Genomic DNA, 23,589 nt, shown 5'->3' with positions numbered 1-23,589 from the left:
TTGGATAACATGTACTATAAAGTCCCACATCAGGAAAGAACAAAAGAAGGGGTCAGGAGTGACTAATAAAACAAGAATAAGTAGAAGTGAAAAAACTTACATACCTGGACGGGGTCTATGGGTGATCAAGAAGGCCCATGGCCTAGGTAGGTGGCTTCCATTGCACTTTGGAGGTGCACTTGCCTAACATCTCCCATTCGAGGAGATTGTACGTCGTAATTTGTGGTAGTGGGGGCTGTGTACGCGCGGCCCCTCTCTAAATTAATTTCCAATTTTTCTACATTTATGTGTTTTCTATTGTGGCAATTTGCTTATTATGTATATTGAAAGTACCCCATTTTTCTACTGTTTATTATATTTTATATATATTTTTTCAATTGTGGTAATTAGATTATGTATCTTGAAAGAAAGTACATGTTTGCACAAAAGTGAAAATGTATAATTCAACACTAAAATTAAGCCCTCTCCGAAAAAAAACACTAAAATTTAAGTTATCATATATATTATATTAATATAATCAATGTAGATAAGAGAAGAATTAAGATCTATGGTGTCTCATAATGCAATAAACTAATCTAATTGTGACACATCAATTAATTTAAGTATTTTAAGAAAAGAAAAAAGTATCTACATAATTAATGGAATCTACAAAAATAGTTAGTTGAGTTGACACACTTAGATTGATTTAATATTATGTCACATCAATGTTTAACAAATTATCTTAATTCATAAGAGAAATTGCCAGGAGTGCACAACTTACTCGGTATTTAAGCTGTGCAATCCCACATCGCCTGGGGAAGGTCAAGCGGGATGATTCTGAGATTGTGTAGGTATGTGACTACATAATTGAAGAGGGCTTAAATGGATTGATTGGTACTACCTATATCAACAAGGTGCATCTTGTTTTTCGGTAGCTCATATGAAAGAACTCTACAATTAAGCGTGCTTGTCCTAGAGCAATTTTAGGATGGGTGACCTCTTAGGAAGTTTTCCCAAGAAGCATGCGATTGAGGACAAAGCATGCTGGAAACACTCATGTTGGTCTGTAGGGCCAGTCATCAGTCCATGAAGCAGCTAGAGTGGCGTACTCGTGTATAAGAGCCATCATTCCGTGGGTGTAAAGACCCAATGGAGGCTTGAAGCGGGGACGTTACACCAAAGATTTGGAAAATCCAAGTCTAACCATCTAGATATGTACAATCTTCACTTAGCTCCAAACTCACTACTGTTCAACCTTGGCCTTGCCTTTACCACACATGAAAACATAATTGTGAGTTTATAGACTCAATAAGAAAAATATAAAATATAAATATTTATTTGACTTGTAATTAGCGTCCATACACTTAATTACCATGCAGTCTAAAACCTGCGTGCAACGCGTATGACTGAGTCTCGAACGTTCTTGACTATAGTACGATTGACCATAATACCATATGCACTCAGTACTCTAGGCGTACTAGTGTTGGTAATATCAATCCATACTATAAGTACAACTAACCATAATACCACATGCACTCAGTACTCTAGGCGTACTAGTGTTGGTAGAATTAGTCCATACTTTCTGTAAAGCCTAACATATATTTGTTGGTATTTCGGTACAACTTCGTGTACACCATACCGATACCTTGATATGTTAATATGATGGCTTTCTGTTTTTCCTAATATATATTTGTTGGTATCACGGTGCAACTCTGTGTACACCATACTAATACCCCGATATGTTAATCTGATGGCAACTGAAACATGCATACTAGACATGTGCATATGTGCATCTAGGGGTGGGCAACATCCAATTCAATCCAATTGAACTGAACTGATCCAATCCAATCCAATCCAACCCAATTGGATCCTAAAAGTTGAATTCTGATTGGATTTGATCGGTTATTGGATGTCAATCTCAAAATCTAATTAAAAACCGATTCAATCCAATTACATTTGTATATGTTAAAAAATTATTATATGATAAAAAATATTGAAAAATATAATATATATTAATTATCTTTTTATTATATTTTTTTGTGTTGAATTTGTAATATTTGGTTGTTTTGTGTATTTATTTTCATGATATTTTGTTTTATTTTATTACTTAGCAATATTGTTGTTTTAATTATTTGAAACTTTTAGTTACATTACACTTGTAACGATGGTATATTTATGGAGTATTAAACTTAAATAAAGGGTGATACTTAGTTTTTACGTATTAATTTTTCTTCATATTTTTAAGTTAATATTAAAATTTAGGTGTGTAATTTGATATCCAATTAATAAATCGATCCAATCTAATTAGTAATTGGATTAGATTTTAAGATCTAATTAGATTGGATCAGATGATAATTTTTCAAATCCAATTACTAATTGGATTGGATCTGATGAGGAAAAAAATGTTGGATTGGATCGGATGCCCATGCATATGTTATACTAATCTTACCTCAATTCTGTAAGCAGGTGTGTCGGTTAACCTGAGTGGAAAAACTGCTCGATGATCGGAAGCCCTAAGTCACATTAATGTAATACTTGTAAGTGTTTAGCTAAAATACTTTTGGAGACTTAAACTCATAATTTGAAGTTTCCCTATCAATAAATAGCGTGCAATACTCTAAATATCGAGAAAATATGAAAATTGAGGTACCCAAAAATCATTCCAAACGGGTAATCGAATCCCCAAATGGGTAACCATTTACCTGCCTAGAGAAACCATGAACTATTTCTGAGCAGAGTTATAAAACTCGAACATTTCTTCCTCAATTCTAACCCAAACTTGCTCAAACTTTCCAAAACACCTTAAAAACATGCTCTAAACATAATTCAGCAAATAAAGGCACCAACAAATCTCTGAAATAAAACCACCATTATTGAGCAAGCTTTGAGTTCTAAAACTCAAGCCCACTCAACTCAAACCACAGTTGCTACGAGCCCTTGAAACAACCACAAACAATCATAATCAATCCCTAAAACAATTTCTAACCTCCCCAAACTCATACAGAACCACTTTCACAAAATCATGCATAAAACCAAACTTTAACTTGAAAATTCAAAGGAAAAAAAATAAACTTAAAATTTACCTTGATCTATTTTTACAATTCCTCTTAAAATTAAAGCTGAAAAACCTTGCTAAATGGATGAATTGTTCTTGGTTTTTCTCTGAGTTTAGGTTAGGGGTGAGAGAAAGATGGTTTGAAGAGAGAGAGAGTGTAACTTGATTTTCTTGGTGGAGTTATCTAGTTCCTTCTTGAATAATTTAGTAACTTCAGCATATAACAGTTTACTTTTCATCAAAATCCACTAAATATTAATTCTAGAATAAGCTTAGCTGAAAAAAAGACAAAAATTTCCCTTACTTGTCTACTAAGTAACCTTCACAAGTAGGGGTAAAATTATCATAACTAATTACCCTGCATAACTACAATATTCTAACTGTCCATAAATCTTGTCTCGTTAAATCTAAGATACTCAACCATATCAAAGTGACACTAATGGTCAAACTGTCGAATTACACTATTACCGAACATAAAACATGAAAAAGTTAAATCTCATAATTAACATGTATGACACACATAAAATTCAATAAAATTTCCGTAATTGAGAAATTACATCTCTAATACCTATTTCTAGCAATAAAGCTTAATTTCTACTCATGCACATATAAAAAAATAATAATAAACTGCTAATTTCTATGTGTAAATACGCGATTATTGAAATAACTATAGACTTAAACATAATTAAAAAATTAATACATAATTATATTAAAATAATTTTTTGTGTAGTGACATCCTACACCTTTACTTCAATTAATGTGCTACATAGTGTGGTAATGGTGTGATATTACCATACCACTTTCCCCCTTCACAAAAATATATAATTATATTAATATTAATAAAGTGTAAAGTATAAAATAATGTGATATATAATCAAATCTCATATAATATATCCTCACATTATATATAATTCATATTGGTAATATGAATATGATAATAGAGAATCAAAATTTAATATTTTATCTTTTACTATATCTTATTTACCTTGTAGAGTACTTAATTATAATAGAAAAATAACTTTCTTATTTTTACTACTCATCTTAATAAATTTAATTAAATCCCTATTAATTGAAAATTATATTAATTTAACTTTCTTATTTTCTCTAATAAGAATGCTTACTATATAAAATCAATAAATCTAATACTTTTATAACAATTTTATGATTTTTTTGATTTTTTTTTTATAAGCCAATATAAAAATTATGTACAAATTATATAAATAATGTTTAAAATATATCAAAATAATAATTATCTTATATATGATTATACTTGTATCTAACTAAAATACTCAATTTAAAAATTTATTCTTACTCTTGTATAATATTAACATATGTATTTTAATTTATAATTTGTACAACAATTTAGATGTCAAAATTAGATTTTATATTTTTTGTTACAATTATTTATAAAATAACATTTTAGCAGACAAAATTAAAATGGAATAAAAAGCGATGCACGTGCTAACCTCACCTAATATTTTAAAGGGGATTTTTTATATTTATACATGATTAGATAATTATTTATAAAAATAACAAAAATAATTTTAATTATTAAAAATAAGGTTAGTAATACCGAATAAGAAATAATGCACTGCATTATTAATTCATTGTCAGCGTCACTTTTGCTGACCTTTTTTTTTCCCTTTTTGTTTTTTTAACAACAAATTATTTATTTTTTCCTTTTTTAATTTTTAACTTTTATCATTTTTTCTAACTACAATATTATTTTTGAATGTCATCATTTTAAAATGTGTAAAACATATATTCAAAATCAAAAATAACTTTTTAGTTTTTTTTTTCCTAATAAACCTTTTAGTTTATTTTTTTCATTGTTGTTAATAAAAAGAAGGGAATCATCTCATATAATATTTTTTTAACTTTTTGTTTTTATTTTTATGATTTCAGTTGTTTCGGTAGTTGTTATTTAAATTTAAGTTGTGATTTAGATTGCTCCATTAGTTGATATGCAGGTTGCTATATGGATTTCCATAAAAATGTGAAAAAAAACTACTTTAAAATGTAAAAATAAAAAAATCCCCTAAAAATATATATTTAAAAATTACTATAACATGTTATTAAAAAAAATAAGACACGAAAATACTAATTTGTTTGTAAAATATTATTATCTTTATATATATATGGAACACTTCTTAATGGGTATTACCCATGAATGGTTACTAAACAAATTTAACTATAAATATTAATTTTAAAAATATCAAACCTTCGAATTTTGATCTAATAACGAATAATTAAATCACAAATTTAAATTTCTATTCTTAATTTAACTACTTAATTAAAAAAAATATCAAAAAATATCTCTTTTTACACTATATCAAAAATATGTTCATACAAAAATATTTAACTCAAACTCAAGTTTTTCTTTTCTTATTTTCTTGATAAAAAACTTTTTTTTTATTTTTTTTTTACCGATGGAACAATCTCAGCCCATATGATATAAAAATAAGAGATCTTTTTAATTAGACAAAAAAATTAAGTATAAAAACTCAAAATTTTCTAATTTTACCCATTCATGGGTAATACCCATTAAGAGTGCACCCATATATATATTATATAAATATAAATTTGTTACTAACTTTTAAAATCATAATTTTATTTGAGTTATATATATAGTTCATGAAGATACATTTATGTTACTTTTTTGTTTGCTTATTTTTATATAGTAACGTTTACGTTATTTTAAAATATATTTAAATCTAATAAAGTATAATAAAATACATAAAATTACTAAGTAGCTTATATTAGCAAAATAAGTATAACTTTCTTTTCAAAATAAGTTTATATAGAATATATACTATATAATAACTTTTATAAAAAAATTACAAACAATTTTTAATAATATTAATCAGTTGACACATTAATTTTGAATTTTATTTAAGTTATTACTTATTACTTTTTTTTATTAAGAAGCTATAAGGTTACTTTTAATTCTGAAAATTTTATTCGGTAAAAAACCTATAGTTCTTTTCTTATAAGTTATTTTTAAAAACAATCGAAAATGCTCTACAAAAAAAATTTGTGAGAATACAATTTAGTAACTAAAATGTTACCTATTTAATACTAGTCGGAAAAAATATATATCTTTAATTTTTAAGAGTAGATCGTAATAGTGTAATTTTTTAGCACAAATAATTATTAATGTTGTGACTTGAAAAATATAATAAGAAATTGATCAATATTGTTTCACAATATAAATTTATGTAGTATACAATTTAGTAACTTTTAAATATTAAATAATAAAATATATTTTTAATAACCAATAAAATTAGTTGATATATTTTATTTTGTTTAAACTTAAATTTTGATTTTGCTTTTTAGTTAAACTATAAATTACTTTTAATTTAAATTATTTTTTCTAATAATAGTAAAAAAAATATATGCTTCCCTCATATTAAAATGATTGCATTGAAAAATATATCATAATGATAGAACTTTTAAGACTAAACAATTATCTATGTAATTGGAAAATAATTTTAAAACTACTTTTTTTAAAAAAAAAAAAACCAGAAAGTATAATTTTGAAAAGAATCATATTGTTATTATCAAAAATGTACTTTCAAAACAGGTAAAAAAAGAATAGGAAGGAGATGAATTGATGTTTAGGAAAAAGAAGAAAGAAATATAAAATAAAAAATAAAGTAGTGTGTACATACAAAGAAAGAGAAAAAGAAATAAAAAAAAAAGCAAAATAATAAGTACAAACCTACGTATATAATTGTTCAAGAAACTAACTATATATTTCACAATTAATTAAACATCGTTAGTTGTGATATTAATTTTGAAATTCCGTCCGTATGCGTAATTTACTCAAAAAAATAATAGTAAATTGAGTAAGTAACACTCTAATAGTTGCTTACTTGTTGGAGAGTGGGTAGTAGAGGTAGAGAAGACAAAGAAGGCCCAGACAAGAGTTCGGCGTTGTGGGCCCCGGCCCATTCTAACACTCCTGCCCCTTTCTTTATTATTTGTTATTTTGACCGTTAAGACTTGATCAATGTAGTGTTTTTCATTAAATAAGTCTTAATTTTACTACTAATTTCCAATTAGTAAAAATTTATTAAATGGGATAAATACAATGGGATGGGGAATGAGGGTTCAAAATCAAATAGTGTTTTATAAGCACCCCATAAAAAGTTGTAATTATAAGAGGTTGAAGAAAAAATTTGAACTAAATACGACAATAAATAATACAAATAAATAAATAAAATAGATATGAGTACGACACAAGTAAGGAAGCACACAGAGCAAAGAATTAGGAGAGAGTGCTCTCCGGTTTTTATTCCCGTTAAAAATTTTAATTATTATTCCCATTTATTTTTTATCGGGGGCGGGTGAAAAATTCTCTAATAGAACGGGGATGGAGCAGGAATCCCTAATATAAAAATAAAGTTTATATTAAAATTTTAAAAATATAAAAAAATATTAAACTACATAAAAATTAAAATATTAAACTTTTTTTTTATTCAATATACTATTTATTATTCAAAACACAACTTAAAAATTAGTAAAAATGATACTAATATACTAAAAAATATGAACATAAATTATAAAATATAAAATATTATTAAAAGATACACAAAATATTAAATGGGTCTCTATTGGGATGGTAAGTGTCCTTCTCATCCCCACCCTGTTTAACTTTCAGAACAAAAATTAATCTCCATCCCCACCTCGTTCCTTATTTAAACGAGGAATTCTCGTCCCATTAAGAGCGGGTCCCCACGAGGCCATTCCCGTGAGAAAAATGTGCATACCTAGACAGAAGATAGCAAACTTGAAAGCACAATACTAAAACATTGTTGAGGAGATTATTTCTCTCTTAGCTGCTGTTAGTGGTGGTTCTTGTTGTGCCATTTCGCGTGTTGCGAATGGTGTGACCCATGCACTAGCAAAGTCTGTTACTAGTTCTGTAGGGGTTGATTTGTGGACAGATGCTTGTCCTAGATCTATTAGTGCTCCTGTAACAGCTGATTTAATTTAATGTGATACATCATTTCCTTCAAAAAAAAAAAACATTTTCCGATAGGTTTTTCACTTGTTGGAAAAAAAACATTTTTTTCAAAGATGAATACACTGTAATTTTTTGTAAAAATAAATAGTTAAAATTCGTAAAAATATTTAAAAAAATTGTATATTCTTTAAAATATAAGAAAAAATTTATTTGCACTTTATAGCACCCAATATAAGAGAATAATTAACTTAAATTATTTTTTTAAAATCTTTTTTAATATTTTTTTGAAATTTCTTTTTCACATTATTTTCTTTTAATGCAATAGTTAGTTTCATTTTTATTTTCAATTTTTTTTTTAAAAAAAAATTAGGTATGATTTTTTTTTTAATAAAATCATATATAATTTTTATTTTAATCTTTTTGTCTTAATATTTAAAATACATTTTATTTATATTTTATAGGTATATTTTTTAAGAACATGATAAGAAAGAAAAAAAAAACTATTACAAATTAAAGATGTATATTTCATATAAAATAAAAATTATTAAAATAGAGTGTACTAATACTTTTATATACTTTTATGAGGTGTAAATAAAACTCTCCAAAATATAAATATTTATCATTTTTTGGATATTTATGAAATAATTTCTAATTTTTGTGTAATTTACAAAAATACAATGTCTTCACCCAACCTAAAGCCCAATCAATCATCAATTACATAAATCATTATATTTATAAATTTTTTATATTTTTACGTTTAAATATATTTTTACAGTATTTTATAAAAATAATAAAAAAGTTACAATAAAATAATATCCAAATATCATCAAAATAATAAAAAAAAATATTAACAAAAGTACAATATAAAATACATCAAAATATCATATTTTATATTTTATGTAAATAAAATTTTAAAAATTGTATAAATACATAATAATTTTTTTTTTTCTAGGAAAAATAATTCCTTCATCTTCAATGGCTAGCGAATAGGCCCATATTAAAGGCCCAACAAGAACAAGAACAAACCCCTAAAAACACTACAGTTATTACCTCTCTCTCTCGTTCATCTTCTCTCTCACTCTTCTTCTCAGGCCTTTCCACCGCCGAGTGCCGATCCCTCGCTCAACGGCACCGCCTCTAACTCTATCTCTCTCACGCAGGTAAAGGTTAAAGAACTATTTTTTATTTATTTCTGTGCTTCTTAATCTTCATTTAATCTCTGTTGTGCTTTTCAATTTATGGTTTATAGTCTTGTATTTTTATTAACTTCATTGATTTTAATGAGTAAATTACCTTCTGAAGCACTTTGTAGTACCCTGTAAATATTACCCTGTAATTTAGGTTTTGGTTGCTTAATTCCATAGCATTGGTATTATATTGTTGTAATAGTAGTTTCCTTTGCGTGTTCACTGATCAAAATTGCATTTTTTTTTAATTTTTTTGGGACAGATTCCATTTACTTTGGCTCCTAAATGTTGATTTGGTTCTATCTGATATTCTAATTTGGGTTATATTTATTTGTGTATTGATTTTAATGAGTAAACTACCTTCTGAAGCACTTTGTAGTACCCTGTAATTTAGGTTTTGGTTGCTTAATTCCATAGCATTGGTATTATATTGTTGTAATAGTAGTTTCCTTTGTGTATTCACCGATCAAATTTGCTTTTTTTCAATGTTTTTGGGACAGATTCCATTTACTTTGACTCCTAAATGTTGATTTGGTTCTATCTGATATTCTAATTTGGGTTGTTTTATTCGTGTATTGATTTCTTTTTCTGTCTTGTTCTTCTACTTAGTTTTAGTCTAGTTTATCTTGTTTCTCAAACTTTTTCTTTTCTTGGTTATCTTTAACAGATTATTTTTCTTATTTGCAACCCTTCATTCTTCTTCTTTCTAATATCATCTTTGATCTAAAAGTGATCTTCTAATCCTTTATTCTTATCAGATCAGGATGGGCTATTATGATTACTTGAATGTTAAAATGCATTCTTCATGCAAAATAATAAAATTGTTGTAGCTATATTTTTGGTTAAAAAAGACCATGCAAGTTGGTCTTAGCATATTCTTTTTATTTTACTCTGGTATATGTTTTGTATTATCAATTTCTTACATTAAAACAAAATCTTCATTTAAGAAAGATGCTTGAAGGATGGATTATTTTGTTGTGAATGAACCACATATTTTTTTTTTTTTACAGATTTAACAAACTAATAGATTATAAAATTTACAACTTTTTTCTTTCTTAATCATTAATTTCATTTAATCCAATCCTCCCAATAATCCACCCAAAACCGCTGCTTAAATGGGGTTATGGGTTGCACTTTTAAAAACCCGCCAAATAAAAAACTGCGCAGACCACTCAATTTGCTCGCTGTGCTCCGTAGTTGGAACCCTAGGAAACTGAATTATTTTTGAAAGGTTTATTTACGGTACATTTGTTACTTATGCTCGGTGTGACTCTTTGAATCATGTTGTTTTTATGTGTAGAAAGAGCTCCTTTTTTTCCTTCTCATTCTCATCTTTGTTTTGTGTTATAGAATGTCGTAAATCAAGGCAGTGGTTGGCCTATCATGGGAACCAAAGTTGCCCAATTTGTCATCTGCAAAGGGCTTTGCTTCTAATGCTACAACAACTCATAAAAATCAGCTGAAAGCGTGTAGTTTGGAAACCCAGTTCGTAGCTTGTTGATGGGCTTTTTGTTCCACCAAATGACCCTAAGAAGTTAAACGGGATACTCGAAAACAAATCAAAGATACTGCTGGGCATAATTGGTACCTACTTTGTTTGTCTTGTATCTATATATTTGCTACCGTTGTAATTATCTATAATTTACACTTACTTTTCTACTTTAATTAGGTTTGACATGCCCGCACCAACCATCACCCCTGAGCTCCAAAAAGATCTTCAATTGCTTAAGGTGCAGTTGTCGTTGACCATTTTATATTTCCTATTCAAAGTTCGTTTTATTGATCATTACGCATAGTTAATCCTTTGCTTGTTTCTCTTAACGTTGAATAAATTTTTTACCCCGTACAATTATACTAGTTAACACTTAAAGAATAAAGTCCACGGCCTTTAATTCTTGCATTTCTTCATAACTTTTGCCCATTGTAAAATCCAATTGAATTTTTATTCTCTTTGAGATTGCATTCCTTGTCTTTATCGTGGTAATCTTATTCGAAAGAGTTAATTTTTTCATCTTCTTGTATTAATTACATATGATGTAATGTAGAGTAGCTGTCCTAAAAATTGGGATTAGGGCTAACTATTTAAAGGCCTCTATTACTGCGGTATAAGTATCGTTTCTTTTTCTTCTTTGTTCCCTCCAACTACACTTGCAGAGATTTTAGTTTCGGACCACACACTCAGTCAAATACTCACCCCTACCCATTCACTTGAGTGAACCTTAGGTGGAAGGTTTTGAGAATCACCTTGGTGTCCTCCTGCTTATTATATTGTTTGGTGATATTTTTGTTAGAATGAGATAAGCGAGTGTCCAAGTTTTCTAGGCAAGCTTTGCTTCATTGAAATTCTCCTTGTATTCAACTGTTACCAATAACATAATCGTAATAGAATCGTCATTACAATGCCATTGTTTAGTTGATTTCAAAAACTTTGTAATGCCTTTACAATATAATCACCGTTATATGAATAAGCATTACAGCCCTATCATTTTCATTACTATTTTTATCATCTGATTTAAATGCCACTCGAGATGGATCAATCAAATTGCAACATTACGGTCATTCTACCTAACACATGACATAAGTACGAGCATTTTGATTTTTTTTTTTAAAAAAAATTCCCTTTTGATCTCCACCAAAAATTGAGTATGATTTTAGTCGTGCCTTGTTAGCTTTTGTTTTGAGATAAAGGATGAATATCCTACAAGTTATTTCATATAGACTTAATTTAAGTTCATCAATGGAAAACATAAAAGGGTTTCATTTACTTGCTTGCAAGTTCATGTAATTGTAGAAACTCTTTCTTGGGAAAATTCATTTTGCTTTTACTGATTCGCATTATACTTGGCATATGTTTATAGTTGAGGAATGTGATGGATCCAAAAAGGCATTACAAGAAGGGTGAATCAAAGTCAAACAAGTATTTCAGGCAAGTGTATACCACCATCCTATTGGCGTATATAAATATTCCAATTCAATCTATATTCCTTGTTTGAAATCCTTTGACGGTTGTTTTTTCCTTTCTTTTGTTCTTTGTAATTATTGCTATTAATCAGGTGGGAACAATCATAGAGTCTCCACTAGATTTCTTTGATGGTAGATTAACAAAGAAAGAAAGGAAGACATCTCTTGCACTCGAGCCGCTCTCTCGATCGCACTCTTGGAGCTTACAGGTAAGATAGGCTTTGAAATGATTTATGCTTTTGTCGTGTTTCTTGCATTATGAAAATAAATAAATCGTAGGCTCCGGTTGGATATTGGATCTATCGAGGTAGAGGGGCAAAACAAGAGCCAACATATATATTTGCATTTGGTTTTCACAAAAGAGGGATTAGAACTTTAGAGAAAGTTGTTTGGATATTGTTTTGCTCCACTTTTCTCAATCCTTAAGTGCTTCACATCTAAGCATAACATTGATTTTCCGAATCATGTTTTAGAATTGAGATTAGTAATGCATTAGTAATTCTAATTGAATGTAAGGAAGATTGATTGATAGTAAATTGTGTTGGCGAAAGGTTTTTCTCTGATCTAACTTATTTGGTTACTGATGTTATATGCCTTAATCTTTGATCTTTTCAGGAAGCGCAATGTTCGCGAAATAGAAGAGAAAAATCAACCTGGCGGGAATAATAAATGGAAGATAAAAGGAAAACACCCGAAAAACCGAGCAAACCAAAGAAGACATTGATTTTTATTTTTCTTCTTTCTTTGTAAACTGATTCCATTATTGAAGATGCAACTAAACTGTGTGTGTCTATGTTTCAGGTTTAGATTTTAGATCACCAAAGTTCCAACATTTTTGTTCTGATGAAAATGTAATATTATAATGTTAACTAAGCTAATAGTATTATTTGTTCCTTTCAAGTAAAAGTATGATATAGTTATCATGCATTATATTATATGAGATAAAATGACTTGTAGTTTTGTTAAGCCTAAGTTGTTCATTAATCATTTTCGAGCAATTTTATTACCTTTTCTATGTTCATAAAACATGTTTGATTGGGTGTTATGATGAATATAATTTCAAACACTCTTCTATGAGCTTTGTTCATGAAAATGGGAGATAATCTTTCTTTTTATTTTTTCCCTAATTTATTCGAGCGCCACTAATTTCTTAACATATGAAGTACAATATAAAATACATCAAAATATCATATTTTATGTAAATAAAATTTTAAAAATTGTATAAATACATAATAATTTTTTTTTTCTAGGAAAAATAATTCCTTCATCTTCAATGGCTAGCGAATAGGCCCATATTAAAGGCCCAACAAGAACAAGAACAAACCCCTAAAAACACTACAGTTATTACCTCTCTCTCTCGTTCATCTTCTCTCTCACTCTTCTTCTCAGGCCTTTCCACCGCCGAGTGCCGATCCCTCGCTCAACGGCACCGCCTCTAACTCTATCTCTCTCACGCAGGTAAAGGTTAAAGAACTATTTTTTATTTATTTCTGTGCTTCTTAATCTTCATTTAATCTCTGTTGTGCTTTTCAATTTATGGTTTATAGTCTTGTATTTTTATTAACTTCATTGATTTTAATGAGTAAATTACCTTCTGAAGCACTTTGTAGTACCCTGTAAATATTAGTCTGTGATTTAGGTTTTGGTTGCTTAATTCCATAGCATCGATATTATATTGTTGTAATAGTAGTTTCCTTTAAGTGTTCACTGATCAAAATTGTTTTTTTTTTTTAATTTTTTTGGGACAGATTCCATTTACTTTGGCTCCTAAATGTTGATTTGGTTCTATCTGATATTCTAATTTGGGTTATATTTATTTGTGTATTGATTTTAATGAGTAAACTACCTTCTGAAGCACTTTGTAGTACCCTGTAATTTAGGTTTTGGTTGCTTAATTCCATAGCATTGGTATTATATTGTTGTAATAGTAGTTTCCTTTGTGTATTCACCGATCAAATTTGCTTTTTTTCAATGTTTTTGGGACAGATTCCATTTACTTTGACTCATAAATGTTGATTTGGTTCTATCTGATATTCTAATTTGGGTTGTTTTATTCGTGTATTGATTTCTTTTTCTGTCTTGTTCTTCTACTTAGTTTTAGTTTAGTTTATCTTGTTTCTCAAACTTTTTCTTTTCTTGGTTATCTTTAACAGATTATTTTTCTTATTTGCAACCCTTCATTCTTCTTCTTTCTAATATCATCTTTGATCTAAAAGTGATCTTCTAATCCATTATTCTTATCAGATCAGGATGGGCTATTATGATTACTTGAATGTTAAAATGCATTCTTCATGCAAAATAATAAAATTGTTGTAGCTATATTTTTGGTTAAAAAAGACCATGCAAGTTGGTCTTAGCATATTCTTTTTATTTTACTCTGGTATATGTTTTGTATTATCAATTTCTTACATTAAAACAAAATCTTCATTTAAGAAAGATGCTTGAAGGATGGATTATTTTGTTGTGAATGAACCACATATTTTTTTTTTTTTACAGATTTAACAAACTAATAGATTATAAAATTTACAACTTTTTTCTTTCTTAATCATTAATTTCATTTAATCCAATCCTCCCAATAATCCACCCAAAACCGCTGCTTAAATGGGGTTATGGGTTGCACTTTAAAAACCCGCCAAATAAAAAGCTGCGCAGACCACCCAATTTGCTCGCCGTGCTCCGTAGTTGGAACCCTAGGAAACCGAATTATTTTTGAAAGGTTTATTTCGGTACATTTGTTACTTATGCTCGGTGTGACTCTTTGAATCATGTTGTTTTTATGTGTAGAAAGAGCTCCTTTTTTTTCCTTCTCATTCTCATCTCGTTTTGTGTTATAGAATGTCAGAAATCAAGGCAGTGGTTGGCCTATCATGGGAACCAAAGTTGCCCAATTTGTCATCTGCAAAGGGCTTTGCTACTAATGCTACAACAACTCATAAAAATCAGCCCGAAAGCGAGTGTAGTTTGGAAACCCAGTTCGTAGCTTGTTGATGGGCTTTTTGTTCCACCAAATGACCCTAAGAAGTTAAACAGGATACTCGAGAAAACAAATCAAAGATACCGCCGGGCATAATTGGTACCTACTTTGTTTGTCTTGTATCTATATATTTGCTACCGTTGTAATTATCTATAATTTACACTTACTTTTCTACTTTAATTAGGTTTGACATGCCCGCACCAACCATCACCCCTGAGCTCCAAAAAGATCTTCAATTGCTTAAGGTGCAGTTGTCTTTGACCATTTTATATTTCATATTCAAAGTTCGTTTTATTGATCATTACGCATAGTTAATCCTGTGCTTGTTTCTCTTAACGTTGAATAAATTTTTTACCCCCGTACAATTATACTAGTTAACACTTAAAGAATAAAGTCCACGGCCTTTAATTCTTGCATTTCTTCATAACTTTTGCCCATTGTAAAATCCAATTGAATTTTTATTCTCTTTGAGATTGCATTCCTTGTCTTTATCGTGGTAATCTTATTCGAAAGAGTTAATTTTTTCATCTTCTTGTATTAATTACATATGATGTAATGTAGAGTAGCCGTCCCGAGAAAATTGGGATTAGGGCTAACTATTTAAAGGCCTCTATTACCGCGGTATAAGTATCGTTTCTTTTTCTTCTTTGTTCCACTCCAACTACACTTGCAGAGATTTTAGTTTCGGACCACACACTCAGTCAAATACTCACCCCTACCCATTCACTTGAGTGAACCTTAGGTGGAAGGTTTTGAGAATCACCTTGGTGTCCTCCTGCTTATTATATTGTTTGGTGATATTTTTGTTAGAATGAGATAAGCGAGTGTCCAAGTTTTCTAGGCAAGCTTTGCTTCATTGAAATTCTCCTTGTATTCAACTGTTACCAATAACATAATCGTAATAGAATCGTCATTACAATGCCATTGTTTAGTTGATTTCAAAAACTTTGTAATGCCTTTACAATATAATCACCGTTATATGAATAAGCATTACAGCCCTATCATTTTCGTTACTATTTTTATCATCTGATTTAAATGCCACCTGAGATGGATCAATCAAATTGCAACATTCTGGTCATTCTACCTAACACATGACATAAGTACGAGCATTTTGATTTTTTTTTTTAAAAAAAAATTCCCTTTTGATCTCCAGCCAAAAATTGAGTATGATTTTAGTCGTGCCTTGTTAGCTTTTGTTTTGAGATAAAGGATGAATATCCTACAAGTTATTTCATCTAGACTTAATTTAAGTTCATCAATGGAAAACATAAAAGGGTTTCATTTACTTGCTTGCAAGTTCATGTAATTGTAGAAACTCTTTCTTGGGAAAATTCATTTTGCTTTTACTGATTCGCATTATACTTGGCATATGTTTATAGTTGAGGAATGTTATGGATCCAAAAAGGCATTACAAGAAGGGTGAATCAAAGTCAAACAAGTATTTCCGAGCAAGTGTATACCACCATCCTATTGGCGTATATAAATATTCCAATTCAATCTATATTCCTTGTTTGAAATCCTTTGATGGTGTTTTTTCCTTTCTTTTGTTCTTTGTAATTATTGCTATTAATCAGGTGGGAACAATCATAGAGTCTCCACTAGATTTCTTTGATGGTAGATTAACAAAGAAAGAAAGGAAGACATCTCTTGCAGCCGAGCTGCTCTCTGATCGCACTCTTGGAGCTTACAGGTAAGATAGGCTTTGAAATGATTTATGCTTTTGTCGTGTTTCTTGCATTATGAAAATAAATAAATCGTAGGCTCCGGTTGGATATTGGATCTATCGAGGTAGAGGGGCAAAACAAGAGCCAACATATATATTTGCATTTGGTTTTCACAAAAGAGGGATTAGAACTTTAGAGAAAGTTGTTTGGATATTGTTTTGCTCCACTTTTCTCAATCCTTAAGTGCTTCACATCTAAGCATAACATTGATTTTCCGAATCATGTTTTAGAATTGAGATTAGTAATGCATTAGTAATTCTAATTGAATGTAAGGAAGATTGATTGATAGTAAATTCTGTTGGCGAAAGGTTTTTCTCTGATCTAACTTATTTGGTTACTGATGTTATATGCCTTAATCTTTGATCTTTTCAGGAAGCGCAAGGTTCGCGAAATAGAAGAGAAAAATCAACCTGGCGGGAATAATAAATGGAAGATAAAAGGAAAACACTCGAAAAACCGAGCAAACCAAAGAAGACATTGATTTTTATTTTTCTTCTTTCTTTGTAAACTGATTCCATTATTGAAGATGCAACTAAACTGTGTGTGTCTATGTTTCAGGTTTAGATTTTAGATCACCAAAGTTCCAACATTTTTGTTCTGGTGAAAATGTAATATTATAATGTTAACTAAGCTAATAGTATTATTTGTTCCTTTCAAGTAAAAGTATGATATAGTTATCATGCATTATATTATATGAGATAAAATGACTTGTAGTTTTGTTAAGCCTAAGTTGTTCATTAATCATTTTCGAGCAATTTTATTACCTTTTCTATGTTCATAAAACATGTTTGATTGGGTGTTATGATGAATATAATTTCAAACACTCTTCTATGAGCTTTGTTCATGAAAATGGGAGATAATCTTTCTTTTTATTTTTTCCCTAATTTATTCGAGCGCCACTAATTTCTTAACATATGAAGTACAATATAAAATACATCAAAATATCATATTTTATGTAAATAAAATTTTAAAAATTGTATAAATACATAATAATTTTTTTTTTCTAGGAAAAATAATTCCTTCATCTTCAATGGCTAGCGAATAGGCCCATATTAAAGGCCCAACAAGAACAAGAACAAACCCCTAAAAACACTACAGTTATTACCTCTCTCTCTCGTTCAACTTCTCTCTCACTCTTCTTCTCAGGCCTTTCCACCGCCGAGTGCCGATCCCTCGCTCAACCCGCACCGCCTCTAACTCTATCTCTCTCACGCGGTAAAGGTTAAAGAACTATTTTTTATTTATTTCTGTGCTTCTTAATCTTCATTTAATCTCTGTTGTGCTTTTCAATTTATGGTTTATAGTCTTGTATTTTTATTAACTTCATTGATTTTAATGAGTAAATTACCTTCTGAAGCACTTTGTAGTACCCTGTAAATATTAGCCTGTGATTTAGGTTTTGGTTGCTTAATTCCATAGCATCGATATTATATTGTTGTAATAGTAGTTTCCTTTAAGTTAGGGCTGAAAGCGGAAAATCCGTAAAACCGAAAAACCGTTCAAACCGACCTACCGAACACCGCTGGAACCGAAACCGGCGAAATCGAAAACCGAAAAACCGCCAACGGTTTAAACCGCCAATAGTCGGTCGGTTTTTTTTCGGATCGTAAACCGACCAATAAAACCGAAACCGACCGAAAAACCTTTTCCATATATAATTTTTTAATTTTTTTACTTATGTATACTAATAACTAATAAGTGATAAATAATAATATATAATATATAATATATTATTATTTTATTAATATTAAAATTTAAAAGTATAAACCTTTAATAAAGTGATTGACTTGATTGACTCTCTCTCTCCAAACCCTTTCCTTCTCACTCGTGACTCACTCTCTCTCACCACACTCACCTTCTTCTCTCTCATTTTCTTTCTGCCATAGCCATAGTTTAGGGCTTTAAAGTTCAAACTTCAAACAAAGTTTCAATCCATAATCCATTGCCCCGCCCTCTTACTCTCACTCTCTTCTTCTCTCGTCTCTCCATCCGAAACTCTCTTCTCATCATCAACATCAATCAAGCACCATCTTCCATATTCAGATTTAAGGTAATTGTAATTTTTTTTTCTTTTTCTTGTACATTCTTTTATTTTTCTTTATTTATTCTACTCTCAGATCTTTCTCACAAATTTAATGCTCTTTATCTTTTATTTGAATAACGGCTACGAGTTTAAAATTTAAATTATTTTAGGTTTCATTTTCAGTTTAAAAGCGTGTCAAGACTACGCCAAGACTCGACCTATATCTCACTCTAAGCACAACCCAAATTGGTTTAAGGTATTCTTACACAAACAGCTTCGTAGTACTCTTGTATTGTTGTTTTCTTTTCTTTCTCTTAAAATTAAAACTCTCTTCTCTGGTATTTGTTGGTGTAGAATTAGGGGTAGCAAAATCCCGTGATCTTTTTTGTTGTATATACATTGTATTGTGCATAGTGTTGTTGTTGTGTGTTGTGACATGATTGTTGGTTATATGATTAGAGTGTGAATAATTGGGAGAGACAAGGAATGAATGGGGTCTTTTTGTTATGGTCCAAATACTGATAGTGTTTGTCTTTGTGTTGCTTTTGTGTGGTGTTGTTGTGAGAAGAATAAAGTGAACAATTTTATTATATTTTACACAAAAAAAAAATCGGTTTGGTCGGTTTTAACCGACCAAACCGCGGTTCACATTGGTCGGTTTTAAGGATGTTTCTGGATTGGTCGGTCGGTTTTCGGATTGAACCAATCCAAACCGAAAACCGAAATTCGGATTTTTATTTATAAAAAAACCGACCAAACCGACCGATGCTCAGCCCTACTTTAAGTGTTCACTGATCAAAATTGTTTTTTTTTTTAATTTTTTTGGGACAGATTCCATTTACTTTGGCTCCTAAATGTTGATTTGGTTCTATCTAATATTCTAATTTGGGTTATATTTATTTGTGTCTTGATTTTAATGAGTAAACTACCTTCTGAAGCACTTTGTAGTACACCGTAATTTAGGTTTTGGTTGCTTAATTCCATAGCATTGGTATTATATTGTTGTAATAGTAGTTTCCTTTGTGTATTCACTTAGATCAAATTTGCTTTTTTTCAATGTTTTTGGGACAGATTCCATTTACTTTGACTCCTAAATGTTGATTTGGTTCTATCTGATATTCTAATTTGGGTTGTTTTATTCGTGTATTGATTTCTTTTTCTGTCTTGTTCTTCTACTTAGTTTTAGTTTAGTTTATCTTGTTTCTCAAACTTTTTCTTTTCTTGGTTATCTTTAACAGATTATTTTTCTTATTTGCAACCCTTCATTCTTCTTCTTTCTAATATCATCTTTGATCTAAAAGTGATCTTCTAATCCATTATTCTTATCAGATCAGGATGGGCTATTATGATTACTTGAATGTTAAAATGCATTCTTCATGCAAAATAATAAAATTGTTGTAGCTATATTTTTGGTTAAAAAAGACCATGCAAGTTGGTCTTAGCATATTCTTTTTATTTTACTCTGGTATATGTTTTGTATTATCAATTTCTTACATTAAAACAAAATCTTCATTTAAGAAAGATGCTTGAAGGATGGATTATTTTGTTGTGAATGAACCACATATTTTTTTTTTTTTTACAGATTTAACAAACTAATAGATTATAAAATTTACAACTTTTTTCTTTCTTAATCATTAATTTCATTTAATCCAATCCTCCCAATAATCCACCCAAAACCGCTGCTTAAATGGGGTTATGGGTTGCACTTTTAAAAACCCGCCAAATAAAAAACTAGCATGAGACCACCCAATTTGCTCGCTGTGCTCCGTAGTTGGAACCCTAGGAAACTGAATTATTTTTGAAAGGTTTATTTCTGGTACATTTGTTACTTATGCTCAGTGTGACTCTTTGAATCATGTTGTTTTTATGTGTAGAAAGAGCTCCTTTTTTTTCCTTCTCATTCTCATCTGCTGTTTTGTGTTATAGAATGTCAGAAATCAAGGCAGTGGTTGGCCTATCATGGGAACCAAAGTTGCCCAATTTGTCATCTGCGAAGGGCTTTGCTTCTAATGCTACAACAACTCATAAAAATCAGCCTGAAAGCAGTGTAGTTTGGAAACCCAGTTCGAGCTTGTTGATGGGCTTTTGTTCCACCAAATGACCCTAAGAAGTTAAACGGGATACTCGAGAAAACAAATCAAAGATACTGCTGGGCATAATTGGTACCTACTTTGTTTGTCTTGTATCTATATATTTGCTACCGTTGTAATTATCTATAATTTACACTTACTTTTCTACTTTAATTAGGTTTGACATGCCCGCACCAACCATCACCCCTGAGCTCCAAAAAGATCTTCAATTGCTTAAGGTGCAGTTGTCGTTGACCATTTTATATTTCCTATTCAAAGTTCGTTTTATTGATCATTACGCATAGTTAATCCTTTGCTTGTTTCTCTTAACGTTGAATAAATTTTTTACCCCTGTACAATTATACTAGTTAACACTTAAAGAATAAAGTCCACGGCCTTTAATTCTTGCATTTCTTCATAACTTTTGCCCATTGTAAAATCCAATTGAATTTTTATTCTCTTTGAGATTGCATTCCTTGTCTTTATCGTGGTAATCTTATTCGAAAGAGTTAATTTTTTCATCTTCTTGTATTAATTACATATGATGTAATGTAGAGTAGCTGTCCCAGAAAATTGGGATTAGGGCTAACTATTTAAAGGCCTCTATTCCGCGGTATAAGTATCGTTTCTTTTTCTTCTTTGTTCCCTCCAACTACACTTGCAGAGATTTTAGTTTCGGACCACACACTCAGTCAAATACTCACCCCTACCCATTCACTTGAGTGAACCTTAGGTGGAAGGTTTTGAGAATCACCTTGGTGTCCTCCTGCTTATTATATTGTTTGGTGATATTTTTGTTAGAATGAGATAAGCGAGTGTCCAAGTTTTCTAGGCAAGCTTTGCTTCATTGAAATTCTCCTTGTATTCAACTGTTACCAATAACATAATCGTAATAGAATCGTCATTACAATGCCATTGTTTAGTTGATTTCAAAAACTTTGTAATGCCTTTACAATATAATCACCGTTATATGAATAAGCATTACAGCCCTATCATTTTCATTACTATTTTTATCATCGATTTAAATGCCACCGAGATGGATCAATCAAATTGCAACATTCTGGTCATTCTACCTAACACATGACATAAGTACGAGCATTTTGATTTTTTTTTTTAAAAAAAAATTCCCTTTTGATCTCCAGCCAAAAATTGAGTATGATTTTAGTCGTGCCTTGTTAGCTTTTGTTTTGAGATAAAGGATGAATATCCTACAAGTTATTTCATCTAGACTTAATTTAAGTTCATCAATGGAAAACATAAAAGGGTTTCATTTACTTGCTTGCAAGTTCATGTAATTGTAGAAACTCTTTCTTGGGAAAATTCATTTTGCTTTTACTGATTCGCATTATACTTGGCATATGTTTATAGTTGAGGAATGTGATGGATCCAAAAAGGCATTACAAGAAGGGTGAATCAAAGTCAAACAAGTATTTCCAGGCAAGTGTATACCACCATCCTATTGGCAGTATATAAATATTCCAATTCAATCTATATTCCTTGTTTGAAATCCTTTGACAGTGTTTTTTCCTTTCTTTTGTTCTTTGTAATTATTGCTATTAATCAGGTGGGAACAATCATAGAGTCTCCACTAGATTTCTTTGATGGTAGATTAACAAAGAAAGAAAGGAAGACATCTCTTGCGGCTCGAGCCGCTCTCTGATCGCACTCTTGGAGCTTACAGGTAAGATAGGCTTTGAAATGATTTATGCTTTTGTCGTGTTTCTTGCATTATGAAAATAAATAAATCGTAGGCTCCGGTTGGATATTGGATCTATCGAGGTAGAGGGGCAAAACTAGAGCCAACATATATATTTGCATTTGGTTTTCACAAAAGAGGGATTAGAACTTTAGAGAAAGTTGTTTGGATATTGTTTTGCTCCACTTTTCTCAATCCTTAAGTGCTTCACATCTAAGCATAACATTGATTTTCCGAATCATGTTTTAGAATTGAGATTAGTAATGCATTAGTAATTCTAATTGAATGTAAGGAAGATTGATTGATAGTAAATTCTGTTGGCGAAAGGTTTTTCTCTGATCTAACTTATTTGGTTACTGATGTTATATGCCTTAATCTTTGATCTTTTCAGGAAGCGCAAGGTTCGCGAAATAGAAGAGAAAAATCAACCTGGCGGGAATAATAAATGGAAGATAAAAGGAAAACACCCGAAAAACCGAGCAAACCAAAGAAGACATTGATTTTTATTTTTCTTCTTTCTTTGTAAACTGATTCCATTATTGAAGATGCAACTAAACTGTGTGTGTCTATGTTTCAGGTTTAGATTTTAGATCACCAAAGTTCCAACATTTTTGTTCTGATGAAAATGTAATATTATAATGTTAACTAAGCTAATAGTATTATTTGTTCCTTTCAAGTAAAAGTATGATATAGTTATCATGCATTATATTATATGAGATAAAATGACTTGTAGTTTTGTTAAGCCTAAGTTGTTCATTAATCATTTTCGAGCAATTTTATTACCTTTTCTATGTTCATAAAACATGTTTGATTGGGTGTTATGATGAATATAATTTCAAACACTCTTCTATGAGCTTTGTTCATGAAAATGGGAGATAATCTTTCTTTTTTATTTTTTCCCTAATTTATTCGAGCGCCACTAATTTCTTAACATATGAAGTACAATATAAAA

The 23,589-nt window shown here is 30.0% G+C and overlaps 4 long non-coding RNA genes, 1 other non-coding gene and 2 pseudogenes across 5 annotated transcripts; all 7 read left to right on the top strand.

Moving 5' to 3' along the window:
• Positions 1-96: 96 nt before the first annotated feature.
• Positions 97-255, top strand: LOC115721506 (U1 spliceosomal RNA). The gene has a single exon (XR_004012525.1). It is a non-coding gene; the product is annotated as a U1 spliceosomal RNA (small nuclear RNA).
• An 8,569-nt stretch (positions 256-8,824) lies between these two features.
• On the top strand, positions 8,825-10,160 carry LOC133034891 (uncharacterized). Its single transcript, XR_009686217.1, has 2 exons — positions 8,825-9,163; positions 9,949-10,160. It is a non-coding gene; the product is annotated as an uncharacterized LOC133034891 (long non-coding RNA).
• A 390-nt stretch (positions 10,161-10,550) lies between these two features.
• LOC133033877 (uncharacterized) lies at positions 10,551-12,183 on the top strand (annotated as a pseudogene).
• Positions 12,184-12,213: 30 nt separating this feature from the next.
• On the top strand, positions 12,214-14,607 carry LOC133034890 (uncharacterized). Its single transcript, XR_009686216.1, has 2 exons — positions 12,214-13,609; positions 13,900-14,607. It is a non-coding gene; the product is annotated as an uncharacterized LOC133034890 (long non-coding RNA).
• A 2,051-nt stretch (positions 14,608-16,658) lies between these two features.
• On the top strand, positions 16,659-17,572 carry LOC133034889 (uncharacterized). Its single transcript, XR_009686215.1, has 2 exons — positions 16,659-16,815; positions 17,222-17,572. It is a non-coding gene; the product is annotated as an uncharacterized LOC133034889 (long non-coding RNA).
• A 1,505-nt stretch (positions 17,573-19,077) lies between these two features.
• LOC133034888 (uncharacterized) lies at positions 19,078-20,413 on the top strand. Its single transcript, XR_009686214.1, has 2 exons — positions 19,078-19,128; positions 20,202-20,413. It is a non-coding gene; the product is annotated as an uncharacterized LOC133034888 (long non-coding RNA).
• Positions 20,414-20,698: 285 nt separating this feature from the next.
• On the top strand, positions 20,699-23,379 carry LOC133034887 (rRNA-processing protein fcf2-like; annotated as a pseudogene).
• Positions 23,380-23,589: the final 210 nt, after the last annotated feature.

Source organism: Cannabis sativa, chromosome 2 (genome assembly GCF_029168945.1).
Source record: "Cannabis sativa cultivar Pink pepper isolate KNU-18-1 chromosome 2, ASM2916894v1, whole genome shotgun sequence".
In the NCBI taxonomy this organism is placed as follows: domain Eukaryota; kingdom Viridiplantae; phylum Streptophyta; class Magnoliopsida; order Rosales; family Cannabaceae; genus Cannabis; species Cannabis sativa.
Note: the sequence above shows the minus strand (reverse complement) of the source record. Positions and strands in the feature narration are given on the sequence as shown.